This window comes from Salvelinus fontinalis, chromosome 3 (genome assembly GCF_029448725.1).
Source record: "Salvelinus fontinalis isolate EN_2023a chromosome 3, ASM2944872v1, whole genome shotgun sequence".
Lineage (NCBI taxonomy): Eukaryota > Metazoa > Chordata > Actinopteri > Salmoniformes > Salmonidae > Salvelinus > Salvelinus fontinalis.
In genome coordinates this window covers 30,339,446-30,366,444 of record NC_074667.1, presented here as the reverse complement: position 1 = coordinate 30,366,444, position 26,999 = coordinate 30,339,446, and the positions used below count along the sequence as shown (strand labels likewise).

Here is a 26,999-nt window from a genome sequence, read left to right as displayed (position 1 = left end):
ATCAGCACAAGTACCAACGTGGCTTTACAGTACAAATCTTGCAAGAAAACGACCAATCCAATGCTGCTTCAGATGACAGTTGTCTCTCACAAAAGCATGGCACACTGCAAATTCCTAATTCAGATGATGCTGTGTGATTGACAGACTGAAATCAGTCTTTCAACAGGGTGTTTATACCTGGAGTTTCAGATTAAAAATCCTAAAGCTTTCAGACTAAGCTGTTTTGGCTATGGGATTGTATTGTCCACAGGTGAACATGTCAAGAAAAGTAACAGAAATTGCAATTATAGAAAGACTTGCTTCTGAAGGAAGGTGAACATTAAAAGAACACTCGAACAGGGACTTGAACCTTGGACCCTCAGATTAAAAGTCTGATGCTCTGCCGACTGAGCTATCCAGGCACTGATTTTAATTGTTTTCATACACCTAACCTGCCGGGCAGATGCACATTAGTTCGTACATTTCCCCAGAGACACAGGCCTCCATTCCAAGTGATACAGTCAACGAAATCTGAACTAGGCATGACCTCCAAATATGCGATTCTTCCAAGACCTCGTGGCACAACGGTAGCGCGTCTGACTCCAGATCAGAAGGTTGCGTGTTCAAATCACGTCGTGGTCAGAATATTGATGTGTGCAATCTCTGCCTTCTTTACACAGCGAACTCAAAGAATCAGCACAAGTACCAATGTGGCTTTACAGTACAAATCTTGCAAGAAAACAACCAATCCAATGCTGCTTCAGATGACAGTTGTCTCTTTTACAAAAGCATGGCACCCTGCAAATTCCTAATTCAGATGATGCTGTCTGATTTACAGACTGAAATCAGTCTTTCAACAGGGTGTTTATACCTGGAGTTTCAGATTAAAAATCCTAAAGCTTTCAGACTAAGCTGCTTTGGCTATGGGATTGTATTGTCCACAGGTGAACATGTCATGGAAAGTAACAGAAATTGCAATTATAGAAAGACTTGCTTCTGAAGGAAGGTACAGTCAATATTGATGTGTGCAATCTCTGCCTTCTTTACACAGCGAACTCAAAGAATCAGCACAAGTACCAATGTGGCTTTACAGTACAAATCTTGCAAGAAAACGACCAATCCAATGCTGCTTCAGATGACAGTTGTCTCTTTTACAAAAGCATGGCACCCTGCAAATTCCTAATTCAGATGATGCTGGTGATTTACAGACTGAAATCAGTCTTTCAACAGGGTGTTTATACCTGGAGTTTCAGATTAAAAATCCTAAAGCTTTCAGACTAAGCTGTTTTGGCTATGTGATTGTATTGTCCACAGGTGAACATGTCATGGAAAGTGACAGAAATTGCAATTATAGAAAGACTTGCTTCTGAAGGAAGGTGAACATTAAAAGAAGGCCCGAACAGGGACTTGAACCCTGGACCCTCAGATTTAAAGTCTGATGCTCTACCGACTGAGCTATCCGGGCTCTGTTTTTCCATGTTTTCATACACCTAACCTGCCGGGCAGATGCACATTAGTTCGTACATTTCCCCAGAGACACAGGCCTCCATTCCAAATGATACAGTCAACGAAATATGAACTAGGCATCACCTCCAAATTTGCGATTCTTCCAAGACCTCGTGGCGCAACGGTAGCGCGTCTGACTCCAGATCAGAAGGTTGCGTGTTCAAATCACGTCATGGTCAGAATTTTGATGTGTGCAATCTCTGCCTTCTTTACACAGCGAACTCAAAGAATCAGCACAAGTACCAATGTGGCTTTACAGTACAAATCTTGCAAGAAAACGACCAATCCAATGCTGCTTCAGATGACAGTTGTGTCTTTTACAAAAGCATGGCACCCTGCAAATTCCTAATTCAGATGATGCTGTCTGATTTACAGACTGAAATCAGTCTTTCAACAGGGTGTTTATACCTGGAGTTTCAGATTAAAAATCCTAAAGCTTTCAGACTAAGCTGTTTTGGCTATGGGATTGTATTGTCCACAGGTGAACATGTCATGGAAAGTAACAGAAATTGCAATTATAGAAAGACTTGCTTCTGAAGGAAGGTACAGTCAATATTGATGTGTGCAATCTCTGCCTTCTTTACACAGCGAACTCAAAGAATCAGCACAAGTACCAATGTGGCTTTACAGTACAAATCTTGCAAGAAAACGACCAATCCAATGCTGCTTCAGATGACAGTTGTCTCTTTTACTAAAGCATGGCACCCTGCAAATTCCTAATTCAGATGATGCTGTGTGATTTACAGACTGAAATCAGTCTTTCAACAGGGTGTTTATACCTGGAGTTTCAGATTAAAAATCCTAAAGCTTTCAGACTAAGCTGTTTTGGCTATGGGATTGTATTGTCCACAGGTGAACATGTCAAGAAAAGTTACAGAAAATGCAATTATAGAAAGACTTGCTTCTGAAGGAAGGTGAACATTAAAAGAACGCCCGAACAGGGACTTGAACCCTGGACCCTCAGATTAAAAGTCTGATGCTCTACCGACTGAGCTATCCGGGATCTGTTTTTTCATGTTTTCATACACCTAACCTGCCGGGTAGATGCACATTAGTTCGTACATTTCCCCAGAGACACAGGCCTCCATTCCAAATGATACAGTCAACGAAATATGAACTAGGCATCACCTCCAAATATGCAATTCTTCCAAGACCTCGTGGCGCAACGGTAGCGCGTCTGACTCCAGAGCAGAAGGTTGCGTGTTCAAATCACGTCGTGGTCAGAATTTTGATGTGTGCAATCTCTGCCTTCTTTACACAGCGAACTCAAAGGATCAGCACAAGTACCAATGTGGCTTTACAGTACAAATCTTGCAAGAAAACGACCAATCCAATGCTGCTTCAGATGACAGTTGTCTCTCACAAAAGCATGGCACCCTGCAAATTCCTAATTCAGCTGATGCTGTGTGATTGACAGACTGAAATTAGTCTTTCAACAGGGAGTTTATACCTGGAGTTTCAGATTAAAAATCCTAAAGCTTTCAGACTAAGCTGTTTTGGCTATGGGATTGTATTGTCCACAGGTGAACATGTCAATAAAAGTAACAGAAATTGCAATTATAGAAAGACTTGCTTCTGAAGGAAGGTGAACATTAAAAGAACACTCGAACAGGGACTTGAACCCTGGACCCTCAGATTAAAAGTCTGATGCTCTGCCGACTGAGCTATCCAGGCACTGATTTTAATTGTTTTCATACACCTAACCTGCCGGGCAGATGCATATTAGTTCGTACATTTCCCCAGAGACACAGGCCTCCATTCCAAGTGATACAGTCAACGAAATCTGAACTAGGCATGACCTCCAAATATGCGATTCTTCCAAGACCTCGTGGCGCAACGGTAGCGCGTCTGACTCCAGAGCAGAAGGTTGCGTGTTCAAATCACATAGTGGTCAGAATATTGATGTGTGCAATCTCTGCCTTCTTTACACAGCGAACTCAAAGAATCAGCACAAGTACCAATGTGGCTTTACAGTACAAATCTTGCAAGAAAACGACCAATCCAATGCTGCTTCAGATGACAGTTGTCTCTTTTACAAAAGCATGGCACCCTGCAAATTCTTAATTCAGATGATGCTGTGTGATTTACAGACTGAAATCAGTCTTTCAACAGGGTGTTTATACCTGGAGTTTCAGATTAAAAATCCTAAAGCTTTCAGACTAAGCTGTTTTGGCTGTGGGATTGTATTGTCCACAGGTGAACATGTCATGGAAAGTGACAGAAATTGCAATTATAGAAAGACTTGCTTCTGAAGGAAGGTGAACATTAAAAGAACGCCCGAACAGGGACTTGAACCCTGGACCCTCAGATTAAAAGTCTGATGCTCTACCGACTGAGCTATCCGGGGTCTGTTTTTCCATGTTTTCATACACCTAACCTGCCGGGCAGATGCACATTAGTTCGTACATTTCCCCAGAGACACAGGCCTCCATTCCAAGTGATACAGTCAACGAAATCTGAACTAGGCATGACCTCCAAATATGCAATTCTTCCAAGACCTCGTGGCGCAACGGTAGCGCGTCTGACTCCAGATCAGAAGGTTGCGTGTTCAAATCACGTAGTGGTCAGAATATTGATGTGTGCAATCTCTGCCTTCTTTACACAGCGAACTCAAAGAATCAGCACAAGTACCAATGTGGCTTTACAGTACAAATCTTGCAAGAAAACGACCAATCCAATGCTGCTTCAGATGACAGTTGTCTCTTTTACAAAAGCATGGCACCCTGCAAATTCTTAATTCAGATGATGCTGTGTGATTTACAGACTGAAATCAGTCTTTCAACAGGGTGTTTATACCTGGAGTTTCAGATTAAAAATCCTAAAGCTTTCAGACTAAGCTGTTTTGGCTATGTGATTGTATTGTCCACAGGTGAACATGTCATGGAAAGTGACAGAAATTGCAATTATAGAAAGACTTGCTTCTGAAGGAAGGTGAACATTAAAAGAACGCCCGAACAGGGACTTGAACCCTGGACCCTCAGATTAAAAGTCTGATGCTCTACCGACTGAGCTATCCGGGGTCTGTTTTTCCATGTTTTCATACACCTAACCTGCCGGGCAGATGCACATTAGTACGTACATTTCCCCAGAGACACAGGCCTCCATTCCAAGTGATACAGTCAACGAAATCTGAACTAGGCATGACCTCCAAATATGCAATTCTTCCAAGACCTCGTGGCGCAACGGTAGCGCGTCTGACTCCAGATCAGAAGGTTGCGTGTTCAAATCACGTAGTGGTCAGAATATTGATGTGTGCAATCTCTGCCTTCTTTACACAGCGAACTCAAAGAATCAGCACAAGTACCAATGTGGCTTTACAGTACAAATCTTGCAAGAAAACGACCAATCCAATGCTGCTTCAGATGACAGTTGTCTCTTTTACAAAAGCATGGCACCCTGCAAATTCCTAATTCAGATGATGCTGTGTGATTTACAGACTGAAATCAGTCTTTCAACAGGGTGTTTATACCTGGAGTTTCAGATTAAAAATCCTAAAGCTTTCAGACTAAGCTGTTTTGGCTATGTGATTGTATTGTCCACAGGTGAACATGTCATGGAAAGTAACAGAAATTGCAATTATAGAAAGACTTGCTTCTGAAGGAAGGTACAGTCAATATTGATGTGTGCAATCTCTGCCTTCTTTACACAGCGAACTCAAAGAATCAGCACAAGTACCAATGTGGCTTTACAGTACAAATCTTGCAAGAAAACGACCAATCCAATGCTGCTTCAGATGACAGTTGTCTCTTTTACAAAAGCATGGCACCCTGCAAATTCCTAATTCAGATGATGCTGTGTGATTTACAGACTGAAATCAGTCTTTCAACAGGGTGTTTATACCTGGAGTTTCAGATTAAAAATCCTAAAGCTTTCAGACTAAGCTGTTTTGGCTATGGGATTGTATTGTCCACAGGTGAACATGTCATGGAAAGTAACAGAAATTGCAATTATAGAAAGACTTGCTTCTGAAGGAAGGTACAGTCAATATTGATGTGTGCAATCTCTGCCTTCTTTACACAGCGAACTCAAAGAATCAGCACAAGTACCAATGTGGCTTTACAGTACAAATCTTGCAAGAAAACGACCAATCCAATGCTGCTTCAGATGACAGTTGTCTCTTTTACAAAAAAATGGCACCCTGCAAATTCCTAATTCAGATGATGCTGTGTGATTTACAGACTGAAATCAGTCTTTCAACAGGGTGTTTATACCTGGAGTTTCAGATTAAAAATCCTAAAGCTTTCAGACTAAGCTGTTTTGGCTATGTGATTGTATTGTCCACAGGTGAACATGTCATGGAAAGTAACAGAAATTGCAATTATAGAAAGACTTGCTTCTGAAGGAAGGTGAATATTAAAAGAATGCCTGAACAGGGACTTGAACCCTGGACCCTCAGATTAAACGACTGATGCTCTGCCGACTGAGCTATCCAGGCACTGATTTTAATTGTTTTCATACACCTAACCTGCCGGGCAGATGCACATTAGTTCGTACATTTCCCCAGAGACACAGGCCTCCATTCCAAGTGATACAGTCAACGAAATCTGAACTAGGCATGACCTCCAAATATGCTATTCTTCCAAGACCTCGTGGTACAACGGTAGCGCTTCTGACTCCAGATCAGAAGGTTGCGTGTTCAAATCACGTCGTGGTCAGAATATTGATGTGTGCAATCTCTGCCTTCTTTACACAGCGAACTCAAAGAATCAGCACAAGTACCAATGTGGCTTTACAGTACAAATCTTGCAAGAAAACGACCAATCCAATGCTGCTTCAGATGACAGTTGTCTCTTTTACAAAAGCATGGCACCCTGCAAATTCTTAATTCAGATGATGCTGTGTGATTTACAGACTGAAATCAGTCTTTCAACAGGGAGTTTATACCTGGAGTTTCAGATTAAAAATCCTAAAGCTTTCAGACTAAGCTGTTTTGGCTATGGGATTGTATTGTCCACAGGTGAACATGTCATGGAAAGTAACAGAAATTGCAATTATAGAAAGACTTGCTTCTGAAGGAAGGTACAGTCAATATTGATGTGTGCAATCTCTGCCTTCTTTACACAGCGAACTCAAAGAATCAGCACAAGTACCAATGTGGCTTTACAGTACAAATCTTGCAAGAAAACGACCAATCCAATGCTGCTTCAGATGACAGTTGTCTCTCACAAAAGCATGGCTCCCTGCAAATTCCTAATTCAGATGATGCTGTGTGATTGACAGACTGAAATTAGTCTTTCAACAGGGAGTTTATACCTGGAGTTTCAGATTAAAAATCCTAAAGCTTTCAGACTAAGCTGTTTTGGCTATGGGATTGTATTGTCCACAGGTGAACATGTCAAGAAAAGTAACAGAAAATGCAATTATAGAAAGACTTGCTTCTGAAGGAAGGTGAACATTAAAAAAACGCCCGAACAGGGACTTGAACCCTGGACCCTCAGATTAAAAGTCTGATGCTCTACCGACTGAGCTATCCGGGGTCTGTTTTTCCATGTTTTCATACACCTAACCTGCCGGGCAGATGCACATTAGTTCGTACATTTCCCCAGAGACACAGGCATCCATTCCAAGTGATACAGTCAAAGAAATCTGAACTAGGCATGACCTCCAAATATGCGATTCTTCCAAGACCTCGTGGCGCAACGGTAGCGCGTCTGACTCCAGATCAGAAGGTTGCGTGTTCAAATCACGTCGTGGTCAGAATATTGATGTGTGCAATCTCTGCCTTCTTTACACAGCGAACTCAAAGAATCAGCACAAGTACCAATGTGGCTTTACAGTACAAATCTTGCAAGAAAACGACCAATCCAATGCTGCTTCAGATGACAGTTGTCTCTTTTACAAAAGCATGGCACCCTGCAAATTCCTAATTCAGATGATGCTGTGTGATTTACAGACTGAAATCAGTCTTTCAACAGGGTGTTTATACCTGGAGTTTCAGATTAAAAATCCTAAAGCTTTCAGACTAAGCTGTTTTGGCTATGGGATTGTATTGTCCACAGGTGAACATGTCATGGAAAGTAACAGAAATTGCAATTATAGAAAGACTTGCTTCTGAAGGAAGGTGAATATTAAAAGAATGCCTGAACAGGGACTTGAACCCTGGACCCTCAGATTAAACGACTGATGCTCTACCGACTGAGCTATCCAGGCTCTGTTTTTCCATGTTTTCATACACCTAACCTGCCGGGCAGATGCACATTAGTTCGTACATTTCCCCAGAGACACAGGCCTCCATTCCAAATGATACAGTCAACGAAATCTGAACTAGGCATCACCTCCAAATATGCAATTCTTTCAAGACCTCGTGGTGCAACGGTAGCGCGTCTGACTCCAGATCAGAAGGTTGCATGTTCAAATCACGTCGTGGTCAGAATATTGATGTGAGCAATCTCTGCCTTCTTTACACAGCGAACTCAAAGAATCAGCACAAGTACCAATGTGGCTTTACAGTACAGATCTTGCAAGAAAACGACCAATCCAATGCTGCTTCAGATGACAGTTGTCTCTTTTACAAAAGCATGGCACCCTGCAAATTCCTAATTCAGATGATGCTGTGTGATTTACAGACTGAAATCAGTCTTTCAACAGGGTGTTTATACCTGGAGTTTCAGATTAAAAATCCTAAAGCTTTCAGACTAAGCTGTTTTGGCTATGTGATTGTATTGTCCACAGGTGAACATGTCAAGAAAAGTAACAGAAAATGCAATTATAGAAAGACTTGCTTCTGAAGGAAGGTGAACATTAAAAAAACGCCCGAACAGGGACTTGAACCCTGGACCCTCAGATTAAAAGTCTGATGCTCTACCGACTGAGCTATCCGGGGTCTGTTTTTCCATGTTTTCATACACCTAACCTGCCGGGCAGATGCACATTAGTTCGTACATTTCCCCAGAGACACAGGCATCCATTCCAAGTGATACAGTCAAAGAAATCTGAACTAGGCATGACCTCCAAATATGCGATTCTTCCAAGACCTCGTGGCGCAGCTGTAGCGCGTCTGACTCCAGATCAGAAGGTTGCGTGTTCAAATCACGTCGTGGTCAGAATATTGATGTGTGCAATCTCTGCCTTCTTTACACAGCGAACTCAAAGAATCAGCACAAGTACCAATGTGGCTTTACAGTACAAATCTTGCAAGAAAACGACCAATCCAATGCTGCTTCAGATGACAGTTGTCTCTTTTACAAAAGCATGGCACCCTGCAAATTCCTAATTCAGATGATGCTGTGTGATTTACAGACTGAAATCAGTCTTTCAACAGGGTGTTTATACCTGGAGTTTCAGATTAAAAATCCTAAAGCTTTCAGACTAAGCTGTTTAGGCTATGGGATTGTATTGTCCACAGGTGAACATGTCATGGAAAGTAACAGAAATTGCAATTATAGAAAGACTTGCTTCTGAAGGAAGGTGAATATTAAAAGAATGCCTGAACAGGGACTTGAACCCTGGACCCTCAGATTAAACGACTGATGCTCTACCGACTGAGCTATCCAGGCTCTGTTTTTCCATGTTTTCATACACCTAACCTGCCGGGCAGATGCACATTAGTTCGTACATTTCCCCAGAGACACAGGCCTCCATTCCAAATGATACAGTCAACGAAATCTGAACTAGGCATCACCTCCAAATATGCAATTCTTTCAAGACCTCGTGGTGCAACGGTAGCGCGTCTGACTCCAGATCAGAAGGTTGCATGTTCAAATCACGTCGTGGTCAGAATATTGATGTGTGCAATCTCTGCCTTCTTTACACAGCGAACTCAAAGAATCAGCACAAGTACCAATGTGGCTTTACAGTACAAATCTTGCAAGAAAACGACCAATCCAATGCTGCTTCAGATGACAGTTGTCTCTTTTACAAAAGCATGGCACCCTGCAAATTCCTAATTCAGATGATGCTGTCTGATTGACAGACTGAAATTAGTCTTTCAACAGGGAGTTTATACCTGGAGTTTCAGATTAAAAATCCTAAAGCTTTCAGACTAAGCTGTTTTGGCTATGGGATTGTATTGTCCAAAGGTGAACATGTCAAGGAAAGTGACAGAAATTGCAATTATAGAAAGACTTGCTTCTGAAGGAAGGTGAACATTAAAAGAACACCCGAACAGGGACTTGAACCCTGGACCCTCAGATTAAAAGTCTGATGCTCTACCGACTGAGCTATCCGGGGTCTGTTTTTCCATGTTTTCATACACCTAACCTGCCGGGCAGATGCACATTAGTTCGTACATTTCCCCAGAGACACAGGCATCCATTCCAAGTGATACAGTCAAAGAAATCTGAACTAGGCATGACCTCCAAATATGCGATTCTTCCAAGACCTCGTGGCGCAGCTGTAGCGCGTCTGACTCCAGATCAGAAGGTTGCGTGTTCAAATCACGTCGTGGTCAGAATATTGATGTGTGCAATCTCTGCCTTCTTTACACAGCGAACTCAAAGAATCAGCACAAGTACCAATGTGGCTTTACAGTACAAATCTTGCAAGAAAACGACCAATCCAATGCTGCTTCAGATGACAGTTGTCTCTTTTACAAAAGCATGGCACCCTGCAAATTCCTAATTCAGATGATGCTGTGTGATTTACAGACTGAAATCAGTCTTTCAACAGGGTGTTTATACCTGGAGTTTCAGATAAAAAATCCTAAAGCTTTCAGACTAAGCTGTTTAGGCTATGGGATTGTATTGTCCACAGGTGAACATGTCATGGAAAGTAACAGAAATTGCAATTATAGAAAGACTTGCTTCTGAAGGAAGGTGAATATTAAAAGAATGCCTGAACAGGGACTTGAACCCTGGACCCTCAGATTAAACGACTGATGCTCTACCGACTGAGCTATCCAGGCTCTGTTTTTCCATGTTTTCATACACCTAACCTGCCGGGCAGATGCACATTAGTTCGTACATTTCCCCAGAGACACAGGCCTCCATTCCAAATGATACAGTCAACGAAATCTGAACTAGGCATCACCTCCAAATATGCAATTCTTTCAAGACCTCGTGGTGCAACGGTAGCGCGTCTGACTCCAGATCAGAAGGTTGCATGTTCAAATCACGTCGTGGTCAGAATATTGATGTGTGCAATCTCTGCCTTCTTTACACAGCGAACTCAAAGAATCAGCACAAGTACCAATGTGGCTTTACAGTACAAATCTTGCAAGAAAACGACCAATCCAATGCTGCTTCAGATGACAGTTGTCTCTTTTACAAAAGCATGGCACCCTGCAAATTCCTAATTCAGATGATGCTGTCTGATTGACAGACTGAAATTAGTCTTTCAACAGGGAGTTTATACCTGGAGTTTCAGATTAAAAATCCTAAAGCTTTCAGACTAAGCTGTTTTGGCTATGGGATTGTATTGTCCAAAGGTGAACATGTCAAGGAAAGTGACAGAAATTGCAATTATAGAAAGACTTGCTTCTGAAGGAAGGTGAACATTAAAAGAACACCCGAACAGGGACTTGAACCCTGGACCCTCAGATTAAAAGTCTGATGCTCTACCGACTGAGCTATCCGGGCTCTGTTTGTCCATGTTTTCATACACCTAACCTGCCGGGCAGATGCAAATTAGTTCGTACATTTCCCCAGAGACACAGGCCTCCATTCCAAATGATACAGTCAACGAAATATGAACTAGGCATCACCTCCAAATATGCGATTCTTCCAAGACCTCGTGGCGCAACGGTAGCGCGTCTGACTCCAGATCAGAAGGTTGCGTGTTCAAATCACGTCGTGGTCAGAATTTTGATGTGTGCAAACTCTGCCTTCTTTACACAGCGAACTCAAAGAATCAGCACAAGTACCAATGTGGCTTTACAGTACAAATCTTGCAAGAAAACGACCAATCCAATGCTGCTTCAGATGACAGTTGTCTCTCACAAAAGCATGGCACACTGCAAATTCCTAAATCAGATGATGCTGTCGGATTGACAGACTGAAATTAGTCTTTCAACAGGGAGTTTATACCTGGAGTTTCAGATTAAAAATCCTAAAGCTTTCAGACTAAGCTGTTTTGGCTATGGGATTGTATTGTCCACAGGTGAACATGTCAAGAAAAGTAACAGAAAATGCAATTATAGAAAGACTTGCTTCTGAAGGAAGGTGAACATTAAAAGAACACCCGAACAGGGACTTGAACCCTGGACCCTCAGATTAAAAGTCTGATGCTCTACCGACTGAGCTATCCGGGCTCTGTTTTTCCTTGTTTTCATACACCTAACCTGCCGGGTAGATGCACATTAGTTCGTACATTTCCCCAGAGACACAGGCCTCCATTCCAAATGATACAGTCAACGAAATATGAACTAGGCATCACCTCCAAATATGCGATTCTTCCAAGACCTCGTGGCGCAACGGGAGCGCGTCTGACTCCAGATCAGAAGGTTGCGTGTTCAAATCACGTCGTGGTCAGAATTTTGATGTGTGCAATCTCTGCCTTCTTTACACAGCGAACTCAAAGAATCAGCACAAGTACCAATGTGGCTTTACAGTACAAATCTTGCAAGAAAACGACCAATCCAATGCTGCTTCAGATGACAGTTGTCTCTCACAAAAGCATGGCACCCTGCAAATTCCTAATTCAGATGATGCTGTGTGATTGACAGACTGAAATTAGTCTTTCAACAGGGAGTTTATACCTGGAGTTTCAGATTAAAAATCCTAAAGCTTTCAGACTAAGCTGTTTTGGCTATGGGATTGTATTGTCCACAGGTGAACATGTCAAGAAAAGTAACAGAAAATGCAATTATAGAAAGACTTGCTTCTGAAGGAAGGTGAACATTAAAAAAACGCCCGAACAGGGACTTGAACCCTGGACCCTCAGATTAAAAGTCTGATGCTCTACCGACTGAGCTATCCGGGGTCTGTTTTTCCATGTTTTCATACACCTAACCTGCCGGGCAGATGCACATTAGTTCGTACATTTCCCCAGAGACACAGGCATCCATTCCAAGTGATACAGTCAAAGAAATCTGAACTAGGCATGACCTCCAAATATGCGATTCTTCCAAGACCTCGTGGCGCAACGGTAGCGCGTCTGACTCCAGATCAGAAGGTTGCGTGTTCAAATCACGTCGTGGTCAGAATATTGATGTGTGCAATCTCTGCCTTCTTTACACAGCGAACTCAAAGAATCAGCACAAGTACCAATGTGGCTTTACAGTACAAATCTTGCAAGAAAACGACCAATCCAATGCTGCTTCAGATGACAGTTGTCTCTTTTACAAAAGCATGGCACCCTGCAAATTCCTAATTCAGATGATGCTGTGTGATTTACAGACTGAAATCAGTCTTTCAACAGGGTGTTTATACCTGGAGTTTCAGATTAAAAATCCTAAAGCTTTCAGACTAAGCTGTTTTGGCTATGGGATTGTATTGTCCACAGGTGAACATGTCATGGAAAGTAACAGAAATTGCAATTATAGAAAGACTTGCTTCTGAAGGAAGGTGAATATTAAAAGAATGCCTGAACAGGGACTTGAACCCTGGACCCTCAGATTAAACGACTGATGCTCTACCGACTGAGCTATCCAGGCTCTGTTTTTCCATGTTTTCATACACCTAACCTGCCGGGCAGATGCACATTAGTTCGTACATTTCCCCAGAGACACAGGCCTCCATTCCTTATGATACAGTCAACGAAATCTGAACTAGGCATCACCTCCAAATATGCAATTCTTTCAAGACCTCGTGGTGCAACGGTAGCGCGTCTGACTCCAGATCAGAAGGTTGCATGTTCAAATCACGTCGTGGTCAGAATATTGATGTGTGCAATCTCTGCCTTCTTTACACAGCGAACTCAAAGAATCAGCACAAGTACCAATGTGGCTTTACAGTACAGATCTTGCAAGAAAACGACCAATCCAATGCTGCTTCAGATGACAGTTGTCTCTTTTACAAAAGCATGGCACCCTGCAAATTCCTAATTCAGATGATGCTGTGTGATTTACAGACTGAAATCAGTCTTTCAACAGGGTGTTGATACCTGGAGTTTCAGATTAAAAATCCTAAAGCTTTCAGACTAAGCTGTTTTGGCTATGTGATTGTATTGTCCACAGGTGAACATGTCATGGAAAGTGACAGAAATTGCAATTATAGAAAGACTTGCTTCTGAAGGAAGGTGAACATTAAAAGAACACCCGAACAGGGACTTGAACCCTGGACCCTCAGATTAAAAGTCTGATGCTCTACCGACTGAGCTATCCGGGCTCTGTTTGTCCATGTTTTCATACACCTAACCTGCCGGGCAGATGCAAATTAGTTCGTACATTTCCCCAGAGACACAGGCCTCCATTCCAAATGATACAGTCAACGAAATATGAACTAGGCATCACCTCCAAATATGCGATTCTTCCAAGACCTCGTGGCGCAACGGTAGCGCGTCTGACTCCAGATCAGAAGGTTGCGTGTTCAAATCACGTCGTGGTCAGAATTTTGATGTGTGCAAACTCTGCCTTCTTTACACAGCGAACTCAAAGAATCAGCACAAGTACCAATGTGGCTTTACAGTACAAATCTTGCAAGAAAACGACCAATCCAATGCTGCTTCAGATGACAGTTGTCTCTCACAAAAGCATGGCACACTGCAAATTCCTAAATCAGATGATGCTGTCTGATTGACAGACTGAAATTAGTCTTTCAACAGGGAGTTTATACCTGGAGTTTCAGATTAAAAATCCTAAAGCTTTCAGACTAAGCTGTTTTGGCTATGGGATTGTATTGTCCAAAGGTGAACATGTCAAGAAAAGTAACAGAAAATGCAATTATAGAAAGACTTGCTTCTGAAGGAAGGTGAACATTAAAAGAACGCCCGAACAGGGACTTGAACCCTGGACCCTCAGATTAAAAGTCTGATGCTCTACCGACTGAGCTATCCGGGCTCTGTTTGTCCATGTTTTCATACACCTAACCTGCCGGGCAGATGCAAATTAGTTCGTACATTTCCCCAGAGACACAGGCCTCCATTCGAAATGATACAGTCAACGAAATATGAACTAGGCATCACCTCCAAATATGCGATTCTTCCAAGACCTCGTGGCGCAACGGTAGCGCGTCTGACTCCAGATCAGAAGGTTGCGTGTTCAAATCACGTCGTGGTCAGAATTTTGATGTGTGCAAACTCTGCCTTCTTTACACAGCGAACTCAAAGAATCAGCACAAGTACCAATGTGGCTTTACAGTACAAATCTTGCAAGAAAACGACCAATCCAATGCTGCTTCAGATGACAGTTGTCTCTCACAAAAGCATGGCACACTGCAAATTCCTAAATCAGATGATGCTGTCGGATTGACAGACTGAAATTAGTCTTTCAACAGGGAGTTTATACCTGGAGTTTCAGATTAAAAATCCTAAAGCTTTCAGACTAAGCTGTTTTGGCTATGGGATTGTATTGTCCACAGGTGAACATGTCAAGAAAAGTAACAGAAAATGCAATTATAGAAAGACTTGCTTCTGAAGGAAGGTGAACATTAAAAGAACGCCCGAACAGGGACTTGAACCCTGGACCCTCAGATTAAAAGTCTGATGCTCTACCGACTGAGCTATCCGGGCTCTGTTTGTCCATGTTTTCATACACCTAACCTGCCGGGCAGATGCAAATTAGTTCGTACATTTCCCCAGAGACACAGGCCTCCATTCGAAATGATACAGTCAACGAAATATGAACTAGGCATCACCTCCAAATATGCGATTCTTCCAAGACCTCGTGGCGCAACGGTAGCGCGTCTGACTCCAGATCAGAAGGTTGCGTGTTCAAATCACGTCGTGGTCAGAATTTTGATGTGTGCAAACTCTGCCTTCTTTACACAGCGAACTCAAAGAATCAGCACAAGTACCAATGTGGCTTTACAGTACAAATCTTGCAAGAAAACGACCAATCCAATGCTGCTTCAGATGACAGTTGTCTCTCACAAAAGCATGGCACACTGCAAATTCCTAAATCAGATGATGCTGTCGGATTGACAGACTGAAATTAGTCTTTCAACAGGGAGTTTATACCTGGAGTTTCAGATTAAAAATCCTAAAGCTTTCAGACTAAGCTGTTTTGGCTATGGGATTGTATTGTCCACAGGTGAACATGTCAAGAAAAGTAACAGAAAATGCAATTATAGAAAGACTTGCTTCTGAAGGAAGGTGAACATTAAAAGAACACCCGAACAGGGACTTGAACCCTGGACCCTCAGATTAAAAGTCTGATGCTCTACCGACTGAGCTATCCGGGCTCTGTTTTTCCTTGTTTTCATACACCTAACCTGCCGGGTAGATGCACATTAGTTCGTACATTTCCCCAGAGACACAGGCCTCCATTCCAAATGATACAGTCAACGAAATATGAACTAGGCATCACCTCCAAATATGCGATTCTTCCAAGACCTCGTGGCGCAACGGGAGCGCGTCTGACTCCAGATCAGAAGGTTGCGTGTTCAAATCACGTCGTGGTCAGAATTTTGATGTGTGCAATCTCTGCCTTCTTTACACAGCGAACTCAAAGAATCAGCACAAGTACCAATGTGGCTTTACAGTACAAATCTTGCAAGAAAACGACCAATCCAATGCTGCTTCAGATGACAGTTGTCTCTCACAAAAGCATGGCACCCTGCAAATTCCTAATTCAGATGATGCTGTGTGATTGACAGACTGAAATTAGTCTTTCAACAGGGAGTTTATACCTGGAGTTTCAGATTAAAAATCCTAAAGCTTTCAGACTAAGCTGTTTTGGCTATGGGATTGTATTGTCCACAGGTGAACATGTCAAGAAAAGTAACAGAAAATGCAATTATAGAAAGACTTGCTTCTGAAGGAAGGTGAACATTAAAAAAACGCCCGAACAGGGACTTGAACCCTGGACCCTCAGATTAAAAGTCTGATGCTCTACCGACTGAGCTATCCGGGGTCTGTTTTTCCATGTTTTCATACACCTAACCTGCCGGGCAGATGCACATTAGTTCGTACATTTCCCCAGAGACACAGGCATCCATTCCAAGTGATACAGTCAAAGAAATCTGAACTAGGCATGACCTCCAAATATGCGATTCTTCCAAGACCTCGTGGCGCAACGGTAGCGCGTCTGACTCCAGATCAGAAGGTTGCGTGTTCAAATCACGTCGTGGTCAGAATATTGATGTGTGCAATCTCTGCCTTCTTTACACAGCGAACTCAAAGAATCAGCACAAGTACCAATGTGGCTTTACAGTACAAATCTTGCAAGAAAACGACCAATCCAATGCTGCTTCAGATGACAGTTGTCTCTTTTACAAAAGCATGGCACCCTGCAAATTCCTAATTCAGATGATGCTGTGTGATTTACAGACTGAAATCAGTCTTTCAACAGGGTGTTTATACCTGGAGTTTCAGATTAAAAATCCTAAAGCTTTCAGACTAAGCTGTTTTGGCTATGGGATTGTATTGTCCACAGGTGAACATGTCATGGAAAGTAACAGAAATTGCAATTATAGAAAGACTTGCTTCTGAAGGAAGGTGAATATTAAAAGAATGCCTGAACAGGGACTTGAACCCTGGACCCTCAGATTAAACGACTGATGCTCTACCGACTGAGCTATCCAGGCTCTGTTTTTCCATGTTTTCATACACCTAACCTGCCGGGCAGATGCACATTAGTTCGTACATTTCCCCAGAGACACAGGCCTCCATTCCTTATGATACAGTCAACGAAATCTGAACTAGGCATCACCTCCAAATATGCAATTCTTTCAAGACCTCGTGGTGCAACGGTAGCGCGTCTGACTCCAGATCAGAAGGTTGCATGTTCAAATCACGTCGTGGTCAGAATATTGATGTGTGCAATCTCTGCCTTCTTTACACAGCGAACTCAAAGAATCAGCACAAGTACCAATGTGGCTTTACAGTACAGATCTTGCAAGAAAACGACCAATCCAATGCTGCTTCAGATGACAGTTGTCTCTTTTACAAAAGCATGGCACCCTGCAAATTCCTAATTCAGATGATGCTGTGTGATTTACAGACTGAAATCAGTCTTTCAACAGGGTGTTGATACCTGGAGTTTCAGATTAAAAATCCTAAAGCTTTCAGACTAAGCTGTTTTGGCTATGTGATTGTATTGTCCACAGGTGAACATGTCATGGAAAGTGACAGAAATTGCAATTATAGAAAGACTTGCTTCTGAAGGAAGGTGAACATTAAAAGAACACCCGAACAGGGACTTGAACCCTGGACCCTCAGATTAAAAGTCTGATGCTCTACCGACTGAGCTATCCGGGCTCTGTTTGTCCATGTTTTCATACACCTAACCTGCCGGGCAGATGCAAATTAGTTCGTACATTTCCCCAGAGACACAGGCCTCCATTCCAAATGATACAGTCAACGAAATATGAACTAGGCATCACCTCCAAATATGCGATTCTTCCAAGACCTCGTGGCGCAACGGTAGCGCGTCTGACTCCAGATCAGAAGGTTGCGTGTTCAAATCACGTCGTGGTCAGAATTTTGATGTGTGCAAACTCTGCCTTCTTTACACAGCGAACTCAAAGAATCAGCACAAGTACCAATGTGGCTTTACAGTACAAATCTTGCAAGAAAACGACCAATCCAATGCTGCTTCAGATGACAGTTGTCTCTCACAAAAGCATGGCACACTGCAAATTCCTAAATCAGATGATGCTGTCTGATTGACAGACTGAAATTAGTCTTTCAACAGGGAGTTTATACCTGGAGTTTCAGATTAAAAATCCTAAAGCTTTCAGACTAAGCTGTTTTGGCTATGGGATTGTATTGTCCAAAGGTGAACATGTCAAGAAAAGTAACAGAAAATGCAATTATAGAAAGACTTGCTTCTGAAGGAAGGTGAACATTAAAAGAACGCCCGAACAGGGACTTGAACCCTGGACCCTCAGATTAAAAGTCTGATGCTCTACCGACTGAGCTATCCGGGCTCTGTTTGTCCATGTTTTCATACACCTAACCTGCCGGGCAGATGCAAATTAGTTCGTACATTTCCCCAGAGACACAGGCCTCCATTCGAAATGATACAGTCAACGAAATATGAACTAGGCATCACCTCCAAATATGCGATTCTTCCAAGACCTCGTGGCGCAACGGTAGCGCGTCTGACTCCAGATCAGAAGGTTGCGTGTTCAAATCACGTCGTGGTCAGAATTTTGATGTGTGCAAACTCTGCCTTCTTTACACAGCGAACTCAAAGAATCAGCACAAGTACCAATGTGGCTTTACAGTACAAATCTTGCAAGAAAACGACCAATCCAATGCTGCTTCAGATGACAGTTGTCTCTTACAAAAGCATGGCACACTGCAAATTCCTAAATCAGATGATGCTGTCGGATTGACAGACTGAAATTAGTCTTTCAACAGGGAGTTTATACCTGGAGTTTCAGATTAAAAATCCTAAAGCTTTCAGACTAAGCTGTTTTGGCTATGGGATTGTATTGTCCACAGGTGAACATGTCAAGAAAAGTAACAGAAAATGCAATTATAGAAAGACTTGCTTCTGAAGGAAGGTGAACATTAAAAGAACGCCCGAACAGGGACTTGAACCCTGGACCCTCAGATTAAAAGTCTGATGCTCTACCGACTGAGCTATCCGGGCTCTGTTTGTCCATGTTTTCATACACCTAACCTGCCGGGCAGATGCAAATTAGTTCGTACATTTCCCCAGAGACACAGGCCTCCATTCGAAATGATACAGTCAACGAAATATGAACTAGGCATCACCTCCAAATATGCGATTCTTCCAAGACCTCGTGGCGCAACGGTAGCGCGTCTGACTCCAGATCAGAAGGTTGCGTGTTCAAATCACGTCGTGGTCAGAATTTTGATGTGTGCAAACTCTGCCTTCTTTACACAGCGAACTCAAAGAATCAGCACAAGTACCAATGTGGCTTTACAGTACAAATCTTGCAAGAAAACGACCAATCCAATGCTGCTTCAGATGACAGTTGTCTCTCACAAAAGCATGGCACACTGCAAATTCCTAAATCAGATGATGCTGTCGGATTGACAGACTGAAATTAGTCTTTCAACAGGGAGTTTATACCTGGAGTTTCAGATTAAAAATCCTAAAGCTTTCAGACTAAGCTGTTTTGGCTATGGGATTGTATTGTCCACAGGTGAACATGTCAAGAAAAGTAACAGAAAATGCAATTATAGAAAGACTTGCTTCTGAAGGAAGGTGAACATTAAAAGAACACCCGAACAGGGACTTGAACCCTGGACCCTCAGATTAAAAGTCTGATGCTCTACCGACTGAGCTATCCGGGCTCTGTTTGTCCATGTTTTCATACACCTAACCTGCCGGGCAGATGCAAATTAGTTCGTACATTTCCCCAGAGACACAGGCCTCCATTCCAAATGATACAGTCAACGAAATATGAACTAGGCATCACCTCCAAATATGCGATTCTTCCAAGACCTCGTGGCGCAACGGTAGCGCGTCTGACTCCAGATCAGAAGGTTGCGTGTTCAAATCACGTCGTGGTCAGAATTTTGATGTGTGCAAACTCTGCCTTCTTTACACAGCGAACTCAAAGAATCAGCACAAGTACCAATGTGGCTTTACAGTACAAATCTTGCAAGAAAACGACCAATCCAATGCTGCTTCAGATGACAGTTGTCTCTCACAAAAGCATGGCACACTGCAAATTCCTAAATCAGATGATGCTGTCGGATTGACAGACTGAAATTAGTCTTTCAACAGGGAGTTTATACCTGGAGTTTCAGATTAAAAATCCTAAAGCTTTCAGACTAAGCTGTTTTGGCTATGGGATTGTATTGTCCACAGGTGAACATGTCAAGAAAAGTAACAGAAAATGCAATTATAGAAAGACTTGCTTCTGAAGGAAGGTGAATATTAAAAGAATGCCTGAACAGGGACTTGAACCCTGGACCCTCAGATTAAACGACTGATGCTCTACCGACTGAGCTATCCAGGCTCTGTTTTTCCATGTTTTCATACACCTAACCTGCCGGGCAGATGCACATTAGTTCGTACATTTCCCCAGAGACACAGGCCTCCATTCCTTATGATACAGTCAACGAAATCTGAACTAGGCATCACCTCCAAATATGCAATTCTTTCAAGACCTCGTGGTGCAACGGTAGCGCGTCTGACTCCAGATCAGAAGGTTGCATGTTCAAATCACGTCGTGGTCAGAATATTGATGTGTGCAATCTCTGCCTTCTTTACACAGCGAACTCAAAGAATCAGCACAAGTACCAATGTGGCTTTACAGTACAGATCTTGCAAGAAAACGACCAATCCAATGCTGCTTCAGATGACAGTTGTCTCTTTTACAAAAGCATGGCACCCTGCAAATTCCTAATTCAGATGATGCTGTGTGATTTACAGACTGAAATCAGTCTTTCAACAGGGTGTTGATACCTGGAGTTTCAGATTAAAAATCCTAAAGCTTTCAGACTAAGCTGTTTTGGCTATGTGATTGTATTGTCCACAGGTGAACATGTCATGGAAAGTGACAGAAATTGCAATTATAGAAAGACTTGCTTCTGAAGGAAGGTGAACATTAAAAGAACACCCGAACAGGGACTTGAACCCTGGACCCTCAGATTAAAAGTCTGATGCTCTACCGACTGAGCTATCCGGGCTCTGTTTGTCCATGTTTTCATACACCTAACCTGCCGGGCAGATGCAAATTAGTTCGTACATTTCCCCAGAGACACAGGCCTCCATTCCAAATGATACAGTCAACGAAATATGAACTAGGCATCACCTCCAAATATGCGATTCTTCCAAGACCTCGTGGCGCAACGGTAGCGCGTCTGACTCCAGATCAGAAGGTTGCGTGTTCAAATCACGTCGTGGTCAGAATTTTGATGTGTGCAAACTCTGCCTTCTTTACACAGCGAACTCAAAGAATCAGCACAAGTACCAATGTGGCTTTACAGTACAAATCTTGCAAGAAAACGACCAATCCAATGCTGCTTCAGATGACAGTTGTCTCTCACAAAAGCATGGCACACTGCAAATTCCTAAATCAGATGATGCTGTCTGATTGACAGACTGAAATTAGTCTTTCAACAGGGAGTTTATACCTGGAGTTTCAGATTAAAAATCCTAAAGCTTTCAGACTAAGCTGTTTTGGCTATGGGATTGTATTGTCCAAAGGTGAACATGTCAAGAAAAGTAACAGAAAATGCAATTATAGAAAGACTTGCTTCTGAAGGAAGGTGAACATTAAAAGAACGCCCGAACAGGGACTTGAACCCTGGACCCTCAGATTAAAAGTCTGATGCTCTACCGACTGAGCTATCCGGGCTCTGTTTGTCCATGTTTTCATACACCTAACCTGCCGGGCAGATGCAAATTAGTTCGTACATTTCCCCAGAGACACAGGCCTCCATTCGAAATGATACAGTCAACGAAATATGAACTAGGCATCACCTCCAAATATGCGATTCTTCCAAGACCTCGTGGCGCAACGGTAGCGCGTCTGACTCCAGATCAGAAGGTTGCGTGTTCAAATCACGTCGTGGTCAGAATTTTGATGTGTGCAAACTCTGCCTTCTTTACACAGCGAACTCAAAGAATCAGCACAAGTACCAATGTGGCTTTACAGTACAAATCTTGCAAGAAAACGACCAATCCAATGCTGCTTCAGATGACAGTTGTCTCTCACAAAAGCATGGCACACTGCAAATTCCTAAATCAGATGATGCTGTCGGATTGACAGACTGAAATTAGTCTTTCAACAGGGAGTTTATACCTGGAGTTTCAGATTAAAAATCCTAAAGCTTTCAGACTAAGCTGTTTTGGCTATGGGATTGTATTGTCCACAGGTGAACATGTCAAGAAAAGTAACAGAAAATGCAATTATAGAAAGACTTGCTTCTGAAGGAAGGTGAACATTAAAAGAACACCCGAACAGGGACTTGAACCCTGGACCCTCAGATTAAAAGTCTGATGCTCTACCGACTGAGCTATCCGGGCTCTGTTTGTCCATGTTTTCATACACCTAACCTGCCGGGCAGATGCAAATTAGTTCGTACATTTCCCCAGAGACACAGGCCTCCATTCCAAATGATACAGTCAACGAAATATGAACTAGGCATCACCTCCAAATATGCGATTCTTCCAAGACCTCGTGGCGCAACGGTAGCGCGTCTGACTCCAGATCAGAAGGTTGCGTGTTCAAATCACGTCGTGGTCAGAATTTTGATGTGTGCAAACTCTGCCTTCTTTACACAGCGAACTCAAAGAATCAGCACAAGTACCAATGTGGCTTTACAGTACAAATCTTGCAAGAAAACGACCAATCCAATGCTGCTTCAGATGACAGTTGTCTCTCACAAAAGCATGGCACACTGCAAATTCCTAAATCAGATGATGCTGTCGGATTGACAGACTGAAATTAGTCTTTCAACAGGGAGTTTATACCTGGAGTTTCAGATTAAAAATCCTAAAGCTTTCAGACTAAGCTGTTTTGGCTATGGGATTGTATTGTCCACAGGTGAACATGTCAAGAAAAGTAACAGAAAATGCAATTATAGAAAGACTTGCTTCTGAAGGAAGGTGAACATTAAAAGAACACCCGAACAGGGACTTGAACCCTGGACCCTCAGATTAAAAGTCTGATGCTCTACCGACTGAGCTATCCGGGCTCTGTTTGTCCATGTTTTCATACACCTAACCTGCCGGGCAGATGCAAATTAGTTCGTACATTTCCCCAGAGACACAGGCCTCCATTCCAAATGATACAGTCAACGAAATATGAACTAGGCATCACCTCCAAATATGCGATTCTTCCAAGACCTCGTGGCGCAACGGTAGCGCGTCTGACTCCAGATCAGAAGGTTGCGTGTTCAAATCACGTCGTGGTCAGAATTTTGATGTGTGCAAACTCTGCCTTCTTTACACAGCGAACTCAAAGAATCAGCACAAGTACCAATGTGGCTTTACTGTACAAATCTTGCAAGAAAACGACCAATCCAATGCTGCTTCAGATGACAGTTGTCTCTCACAAAAGCATGGCACACTGCAAATTCCTAAATCAGATGATGCTGTCGGATTGACAGACTGAAATTAGTCTTTCAACAGGGAGTTTATACCTGGAGTTTCAGATTAAAAATCCTAAAGCTTTCAGACTAAGCTGTTTTGGCTATGGGATTGTATTGTCCACAGGTGAACATGTCAAGAAAAGTAACAGAAAATGCAATTATAGAAAGACTTGCTTCTGAAGGAAGGTGAACATTAAAAGAACGCCCGAACAGGGACTTGAACCCTGGACCCTCAGATTAAAAGTCTGATGCTCTACCGACTGAGCTATCCGGGCTCTGTTTTTCCTTGTTTTCATACACCTAACCTGCCGGGTAGATGCACATTAGTTCGTACATTTCCCCAGAGACACAGGCCTCCATTCCAAATGATACAGTCAACGAAATATGAACTAGGCATCACCTCCAAATATGCGATTCTTCCAAGACCTCGTGGCGCAACGGTAGCGCGTCTGACTCCAGATCAGAAGGTTGCGTGTTCAAATCACGTCGTGGTCAGAAATTTGATGTGTGCAATCTCTGCATTCTTTACACAGCGAACTCAAGGAATCAGCACAAGTACCAATGTGGCTTTACAGTACAAATCTTGCAAGAAAACGACCAATCCAATGCTGCTTCAGATGAGAGTTGTCTCTCACAAAAGTATGGCACACTGCAAATTCCTAATTCAGATGATGCTGTGTGATTTACAGACTGAAATCAGTCTTTCAACAGGGTGTTTATACCTGGAGATTCAGATTAAAAATCCTAAAGCTTTCAGACTAAGCTGTTTTGGCTATGGGATTGTATTGTCCACAGGTGAACATGTCATGGAAAGTAACAGAAATTGCAATTATAGAAAGACTTGCTTCTGAAGGAAGGTACAGTCAATATTGATGTGTGCAATCTCTGCCTTCTTTACACAGCGAACTCAAAGAATCAGCACAAGTACCAATGTGGCTTTACAGTACAAATCTTGCAAGAAAACGACCAATCCAATGCTGCTTCAGATGACAGTTGTCTCTTTTACAAAAGCATGGCACCCTGCAAATTCCTAATTCAGATGATGCTGTGTGATTTACAGACTGAAATCAGTCTTTCAACAGGGTGTTTATACCTGGAGTTTCAGATTAAAAATCCTAAAGCTTTCAGACTAAGCTGTTTTGGCTATGTGATTGTATTGTCCACAGGTGAACATGTCATGGAAAGTGACAGAAATTGCAATTATAGAAAGACTTGCTTCTGAAGGAAGGTGAACATTAAAAGAACGCCCAAACAGGGACTTGAACCCTGGACCCTCAGATTAAAAGTCTGATGCTCTACCGACTGAGCTATCCGGGCTCTGTTTTTCCATGTTTTCATACACCTAACCTGCCGGGCAGATGCACATTAGTTCGTACATTTCCCCAGAGACACAGGCCTCCATTCCAAATGATACAGTCAACGAAATCTGAACTAGGCATGACCTCCAAATATGAGATTCTTCCAAGACCTCGTGGCGCAACGGTAGCGCGTCTGACTCCAGATCAGAAGGTTGCGTGTTCAAATCACGTCGTGGTCAGAATTTTGATGTGTGCAATCTCTGCCTTCTTTACACAGCGAACTCAAAGAATCAGCACAAGTACCAATGTGGCTTTACAGTACAAATCTTGCAAGAAAACGACCAATCCAATGCTGCTTCAAATGACATGGCACACTGCAAATTCCTAAATCAGATGATGCTGTCTGATTGACAGACTGAAATTAGTCTTTCAACAGGGAGTTTATACCTGGAGTTTCAGATTAAAAATCCTAAAGCTTTCAGACTAAGCTGTTTTGGCTATGGGATTGTATTGTCCACAGGTGAACATGTCATGGAAAGTAACAGAAATTGCAATTATAGAAAGACTTGCTTCTGAAGGAAGGTGAATATTAAAAGAATGCCTGAACAGGGACTTGAACCCTGGACCCTCAGATTAAACGACTGATGCTCTACCGACTGAGCTATCCAGGATCTGTTTTTCCATGTTTTCATACACCTAACCTGCCGGGGAGATGCACATTAGTACGTACATTTCCCCAGAGACACAGGCCTCCATTCCAAATGATACAGTCAACGAAATATGAACTAGGCATCACCTCCAAATACGCGATTCTTCCAAGACCTCGTGGCGCAACGGTAGCGCGTCTGACTCCAGATCAGAAGGTTGCGTGTTCAAATCACGTCGTGGTCAGAATTTTGATGTGTGCAATCTCTGCATTCTTTACACAGCGAACTCAAGGAATCAGCACAAGTACCAATGTGGCTTTACAGTACAAATCTTGCAAGAAAACGACCAATCCAATGCTGCTTCAGATGACAGTTGTCTCTCACAAAAGTATGGCACACTGCAAATTCCTAATTCAGATGATGCTGTGTGATTGACAGACTGAAATCAGTCTTTCAACAGGGTGTTTATACCTGGAGTTTCAGATTAAAAATCCTAAAGCTTTCAGACTAAGCTGTTTTGGCTATGGGATTGTATTGTCCACAGGTGAACATGTCATGGAAAGTAACAGAAATTGCAATTATAGAAAGACTTGCTTCTGAAGGAAGGTACAGTCAATATTGATGTGTGCAATCTCTGCCTTCTTTACACAGCGAACTCAAAGAATCAGCACAAGTACCAATGTGGCTTTACAGTACAAATCTTGCAAGAAAACGACCAATCCAATGCTGCTTCAGATGACAGTTGTCTCTTTTACAAAAGCATGGCACCCTGCAAATTCCTAATTCAGATGATGCTGTGTGATTTACAGACTGAAATCAGTCTTTCAACAGGGTGTTTATACCTGGAGTTTCAGATTAAAAATCCTAAAGCTTTCAGACTACGCTGTTTTGGCTATGTGATTGTATTGTCCACAGGTGAACATGTCATGGAAAGTGACAGAAATTGCAATTATAGAAAGACTTGCTTCTGAAGGAAGGTGAACATTAAAAGAACGCCCAAACAGGGACTTGAACCCTGGACCCTCAGATTAAAAGTCTGATGCTCTACCGACTGAGCTATCCGGGCTCTGTTTTTCCATGTTTTCATACACCTAACCTGCCGGGCAGATGCACATTAGTTCGTACATTTCCCCAGAGACACAGGCCTCCATTCCAAATGATACAGTCAACGAAATCTGAACTAGGCATGACCTCCAAATATGCAATTCTTCCAAGACCTCGTGGCGCAACGGTAGCGCGTCTGACTCCAGATCAGAAGGTTGCGTGTTCAAATCACGTCGTGGTCAGAATTTTGATGTGTGCAATCTCTGCCTTCTTTACACAGCGAACTCAAAGAATCAGCACAAGTACCAATGTGGCTTTACAGTACAAATCTTGCAAGAAAACAACCAATCCAATGCTGCTTCAAATGACATGGCACACTGCAAATTCCTAAATCAGATGATGCTGTCTGATTGACAGACTGAAATTAGTCTTTCAACAGGGAGTTTATACCTGGAGTTTCAGATTAAAAATCCTAAAGCTTTCAGACTAAGCTGTTTTGGCTATGGGATTGTATTGTCCACAGGTG

At 42.5% G+C, this 26,999-nt stretch overlaps 47 non-coding genes across 47 annotated transcripts; 22 read left to right on the top strand and 25 right to left on the bottom strand.

Annotated features, from left to right (window-relative positions):
* Positions 1-549: 549 nt before the first annotated feature.
* trnaw-cca (transfer RNA tryptophan (anticodon CCA)) lies at positions 550-621 on the top strand. The gene has a single exon. It is a non-coding gene; the product is annotated as a tRNA-Trp (tRNA).
* A 1,794-nt stretch (positions 622-2,415) lies between these two features.
* trnak-uuu (transfer RNA lysine (anticodon UUU)) lies at positions 2,416-2,488 on the bottom strand. Its single transcript has one exon. It is a non-coding gene; the product is annotated as a tRNA-Lys (tRNA).
* Positions 2,489-3,759: 1,271 nt separating this feature from the next.
* trnak-uuu (transfer RNA lysine (anticodon UUU)) lies at positions 3,760-3,832 on the bottom strand. The gene has a single exon. It is a non-coding gene; the product is annotated as a tRNA-Lys (tRNA).
* A 600-nt stretch (positions 3,833-4,432) lies between these two features.
* trnak-uuu (transfer RNA lysine (anticodon UUU)) lies at positions 4,433-4,505 on the bottom strand. Its single transcript has one exon. It is a non-coding gene; the product is annotated as a tRNA-Lys (tRNA).
* A 2,384-nt stretch (positions 4,506-6,889) lies between these two features.
* trnak-uuu (transfer RNA lysine (anticodon UUU)) lies at positions 6,890-6,962 on the bottom strand. The gene has a single exon. It is a non-coding gene; the product is annotated as a tRNA-Lys (tRNA).
* A 148-nt stretch (positions 6,963-7,110) lies between these two features.
* On the top strand, positions 7,111-7,182 carry trnaw-cca (transfer RNA tryptophan (anticodon CCA)). Its single transcript has one exon. It is a non-coding gene; the product is annotated as a tRNA-Trp (tRNA).
* A 1,053-nt stretch (positions 7,183-8,235) lies between these two features.
* trnak-uuu (transfer RNA lysine (anticodon UUU)) lies at positions 8,236-8,308 on the bottom strand. The gene has a single exon. It is a non-coding gene; the product is annotated as a tRNA-Lys (tRNA).
* A 1,273-nt stretch (positions 8,309-9,581) lies between these two features.
* Positions 9,582-9,655, bottom strand: trnak-uuu (transfer RNA lysine (anticodon UUU)). Its single transcript has one exon. It is a non-coding gene; the product is annotated as a tRNA-Lys (tRNA).
* Positions 9,656-10,927: 1,272 nt separating this feature from the next.
* trnak-uuu (transfer RNA lysine (anticodon UUU)) lies at positions 10,928-11,000 on the bottom strand. Its single transcript has one exon. It is a non-coding gene; the product is annotated as a tRNA-Lys (tRNA).
* Positions 11,001-11,148: 148 nt separating this feature from the next.
* On the top strand, positions 11,149-11,220 carry trnaw-cca (transfer RNA tryptophan (anticodon CCA)). Its single transcript has one exon. It is a non-coding gene; the product is annotated as a tRNA-Trp (tRNA).
* Positions 11,221-11,598: 378 nt separating this feature from the next.
* Positions 11,599-11,671, bottom strand: trnak-uuu (transfer RNA lysine (anticodon UUU)). The gene has a single exon. It is a non-coding gene; the product is annotated as a tRNA-Lys (tRNA).
* A 148-nt stretch (positions 11,672-11,819) lies between these two features.
* Positions 11,820-11,891, top strand: trnaw-cca (transfer RNA tryptophan (anticodon CCA)). Its single transcript has one exon. It is a non-coding gene; the product is annotated as a tRNA-Trp (tRNA).
* Positions 11,892-12,269: 378 nt separating this feature from the next.
* trnak-uuu (transfer RNA lysine (anticodon UUU)) lies at positions 12,270-12,342 on the bottom strand. The gene has a single exon. It is a non-coding gene; the product is annotated as a tRNA-Lys (tRNA).
* A 148-nt stretch (positions 12,343-12,490) lies between these two features.
* On the top strand, positions 12,491-12,562 carry trnaw-cca (transfer RNA tryptophan (anticodon CCA)). The gene has a single exon. It is a non-coding gene; the product is annotated as a tRNA-Trp (tRNA).
* Positions 12,563-13,615: 1,053 nt separating this feature from the next.
* On the bottom strand, positions 13,616-13,688 carry trnak-uuu (transfer RNA lysine (anticodon UUU)). Its single transcript has one exon. It is a non-coding gene; the product is annotated as a tRNA-Lys (tRNA).
* Positions 13,689-13,836: 148 nt separating this feature from the next.
* Positions 13,837-13,908, top strand: trnaw-cca (transfer RNA tryptophan (anticodon CCA)). Its single transcript has one exon. It is a non-coding gene; the product is annotated as a tRNA-Trp (tRNA).
* Positions 13,909-14,286: 378 nt separating this feature from the next.
* trnak-uuu (transfer RNA lysine (anticodon UUU)) lies at positions 14,287-14,359 on the bottom strand. Its single transcript has one exon. It is a non-coding gene; the product is annotated as a tRNA-Lys (tRNA).
* A 148-nt stretch (positions 14,360-14,507) lies between these two features.
* Positions 14,508-14,579, top strand: trnaw-cca (transfer RNA tryptophan (anticodon CCA)). The gene has a single exon. It is a non-coding gene; the product is annotated as a tRNA-Trp (tRNA).
* A 378-nt stretch (positions 14,580-14,957) lies between these two features.
* Positions 14,958-15,030, bottom strand: trnak-uuu (transfer RNA lysine (anticodon UUU)). The gene has a single exon. It is a non-coding gene; the product is annotated as a tRNA-Lys (tRNA).
* A 148-nt stretch (positions 15,031-15,178) lies between these two features.
* trnaw-cca (transfer RNA tryptophan (anticodon CCA)) lies at positions 15,179-15,250 on the top strand. Its single transcript has one exon. It is a non-coding gene; the product is annotated as a tRNA-Trp (tRNA).
* Positions 15,251-15,628: 378 nt separating this feature from the next.
* trnak-uuu (transfer RNA lysine (anticodon UUU)) lies at positions 15,629-15,701 on the bottom strand. The gene has a single exon. It is a non-coding gene; the product is annotated as a tRNA-Lys (tRNA).
* Positions 15,702-15,849: 148 nt separating this feature from the next.
* On the top strand, positions 15,850-15,921 carry trnaw-cca (transfer RNA tryptophan (anticodon CCA)). The gene has a single exon. It is a non-coding gene; the product is annotated as a tRNA-Trp (tRNA).
* A 378-nt stretch (positions 15,922-16,299) lies between these two features.
* trnak-uuu (transfer RNA lysine (anticodon UUU)) lies at positions 16,300-16,372 on the bottom strand. Its single transcript has one exon. It is a non-coding gene; the product is annotated as a tRNA-Lys (tRNA).
* Positions 16,373-16,520: 148 nt separating this feature from the next.
* Positions 16,521-16,592, top strand: trnaw-cca (transfer RNA tryptophan (anticodon CCA)). Its single transcript has one exon. It is a non-coding gene; the product is annotated as a tRNA-Trp (tRNA).
* Positions 16,593-17,645: 1,053 nt separating this feature from the next.
* Positions 17,646-17,718, bottom strand: trnak-uuu (transfer RNA lysine (anticodon UUU)). The gene has a single exon. It is a non-coding gene; the product is annotated as a tRNA-Lys (tRNA).
* Positions 17,719-17,866: 148 nt separating this feature from the next.
* trnaw-cca (transfer RNA tryptophan (anticodon CCA)) lies at positions 17,867-17,938 on the top strand. Its single transcript has one exon. It is a non-coding gene; the product is annotated as a tRNA-Trp (tRNA).
* A 378-nt stretch (positions 17,939-18,316) lies between these two features.
* Positions 18,317-18,389, bottom strand: trnak-uuu (transfer RNA lysine (anticodon UUU)). The gene has a single exon. It is a non-coding gene; the product is annotated as a tRNA-Lys (tRNA).
* Positions 18,390-18,537: 148 nt separating this feature from the next.
* On the top strand, positions 18,538-18,609 carry trnaw-cca (transfer RNA tryptophan (anticodon CCA)). Its single transcript has one exon. It is a non-coding gene; the product is annotated as a tRNA-Trp (tRNA).
* A 378-nt stretch (positions 18,610-18,987) lies between these two features.
* Positions 18,988-19,060, bottom strand: trnak-uuu (transfer RNA lysine (anticodon UUU)). The gene has a single exon. It is a non-coding gene; the product is annotated as a tRNA-Lys (tRNA).
* Positions 19,061-19,208: 148 nt separating this feature from the next.
* trnaw-cca (transfer RNA tryptophan (anticodon CCA)) lies at positions 19,209-19,280 on the top strand. The gene has a single exon. It is a non-coding gene; the product is annotated as a tRNA-Trp (tRNA).
* A 378-nt stretch (positions 19,281-19,658) lies between these two features.
* On the bottom strand, positions 19,659-19,731 carry trnak-uuu (transfer RNA lysine (anticodon UUU)). The gene has a single exon. It is a non-coding gene; the product is annotated as a tRNA-Lys (tRNA).
* Positions 19,732-19,879: 148 nt separating this feature from the next.
* Positions 19,880-19,951, top strand: trnaw-cca (transfer RNA tryptophan (anticodon CCA)). The gene has a single exon. It is a non-coding gene; the product is annotated as a tRNA-Trp (tRNA).
* A 1,051-nt stretch (positions 19,952-21,002) lies between these two features.
* On the bottom strand, positions 21,003-21,075 carry trnak-uuu (transfer RNA lysine (anticodon UUU)). The gene has a single exon. It is a non-coding gene; the product is annotated as a tRNA-Lys (tRNA).
* A 148-nt stretch (positions 21,076-21,223) lies between these two features.
* On the top strand, positions 21,224-21,295 carry trnaw-cca (transfer RNA tryptophan (anticodon CCA)). The gene has a single exon. It is a non-coding gene; the product is annotated as a tRNA-Trp (tRNA).
* Positions 21,296-21,673: 378 nt separating this feature from the next.
* On the bottom strand, positions 21,674-21,746 carry trnak-uuu (transfer RNA lysine (anticodon UUU)). Its single transcript has one exon. It is a non-coding gene; the product is annotated as a tRNA-Lys (tRNA).
* Positions 21,747-21,894: 148 nt separating this feature from the next.
* Positions 21,895-21,966, top strand: trnaw-cca (transfer RNA tryptophan (anticodon CCA)). The gene has a single exon. It is a non-coding gene; the product is annotated as a tRNA-Trp (tRNA).
* A 378-nt stretch (positions 21,967-22,344) lies between these two features.
* trnak-uuu (transfer RNA lysine (anticodon UUU)) lies at positions 22,345-22,417 on the bottom strand. The gene has a single exon. It is a non-coding gene; the product is annotated as a tRNA-Lys (tRNA).
* A 148-nt stretch (positions 22,418-22,565) lies between these two features.
* Positions 22,566-22,637, top strand: trnaw-cca (transfer RNA tryptophan (anticodon CCA)). The gene has a single exon. It is a non-coding gene; the product is annotated as a tRNA-Trp (tRNA).
* Positions 22,638-23,015: 378 nt separating this feature from the next.
* Positions 23,016-23,088, bottom strand: trnak-uuu (transfer RNA lysine (anticodon UUU)). Its single transcript has one exon. It is a non-coding gene; the product is annotated as a tRNA-Lys (tRNA).
* A 148-nt stretch (positions 23,089-23,236) lies between these two features.
* Positions 23,237-23,308, top strand: trnaw-cca (transfer RNA tryptophan (anticodon CCA)). The gene has a single exon. It is a non-coding gene; the product is annotated as a tRNA-Trp (tRNA).
* A 378-nt stretch (positions 23,309-23,686) lies between these two features.
* trnak-uuu (transfer RNA lysine (anticodon UUU)) lies at positions 23,687-23,759 on the bottom strand. The gene has a single exon. It is a non-coding gene; the product is annotated as a tRNA-Lys (tRNA).
* A 148-nt stretch (positions 23,760-23,907) lies between these two features.
* On the top strand, positions 23,908-23,979 carry trnaw-cca (transfer RNA tryptophan (anticodon CCA)). The gene has a single exon. It is a non-coding gene; the product is annotated as a tRNA-Trp (tRNA).
* Positions 23,980-24,728: 749 nt separating this feature from the next.
* On the bottom strand, positions 24,729-24,801 carry trnak-uuu (transfer RNA lysine (anticodon UUU)). The gene has a single exon. It is a non-coding gene; the product is annotated as a tRNA-Lys (tRNA).
* Positions 24,802-24,949: 148 nt separating this feature from the next.
* trnaw-cca (transfer RNA tryptophan (anticodon CCA)) lies at positions 24,950-25,021 on the top strand. Its single transcript has one exon. It is a non-coding gene; the product is annotated as a tRNA-Trp (tRNA).
* Positions 25,022-25,601: 580 nt separating this feature from the next.
* trnaw-cca (transfer RNA tryptophan (anticodon CCA)) lies at positions 25,602-25,673 on the top strand. Its single transcript has one exon. It is a non-coding gene; the product is annotated as a tRNA-Trp (tRNA).
* A 749-nt stretch (positions 25,674-26,422) lies between these two features.
* On the bottom strand, positions 26,423-26,495 carry trnak-uuu (transfer RNA lysine (anticodon UUU)). Its single transcript has one exon. It is a non-coding gene; the product is annotated as a tRNA-Lys (tRNA).
* A 148-nt stretch (positions 26,496-26,643) lies between these two features.
* trnaw-cca (transfer RNA tryptophan (anticodon CCA)) lies at positions 26,644-26,715 on the top strand. Its single transcript has one exon. It is a non-coding gene; the product is annotated as a tRNA-Trp (tRNA).
* Positions 26,716-26,999: the final 284 nt, after the last annotated feature.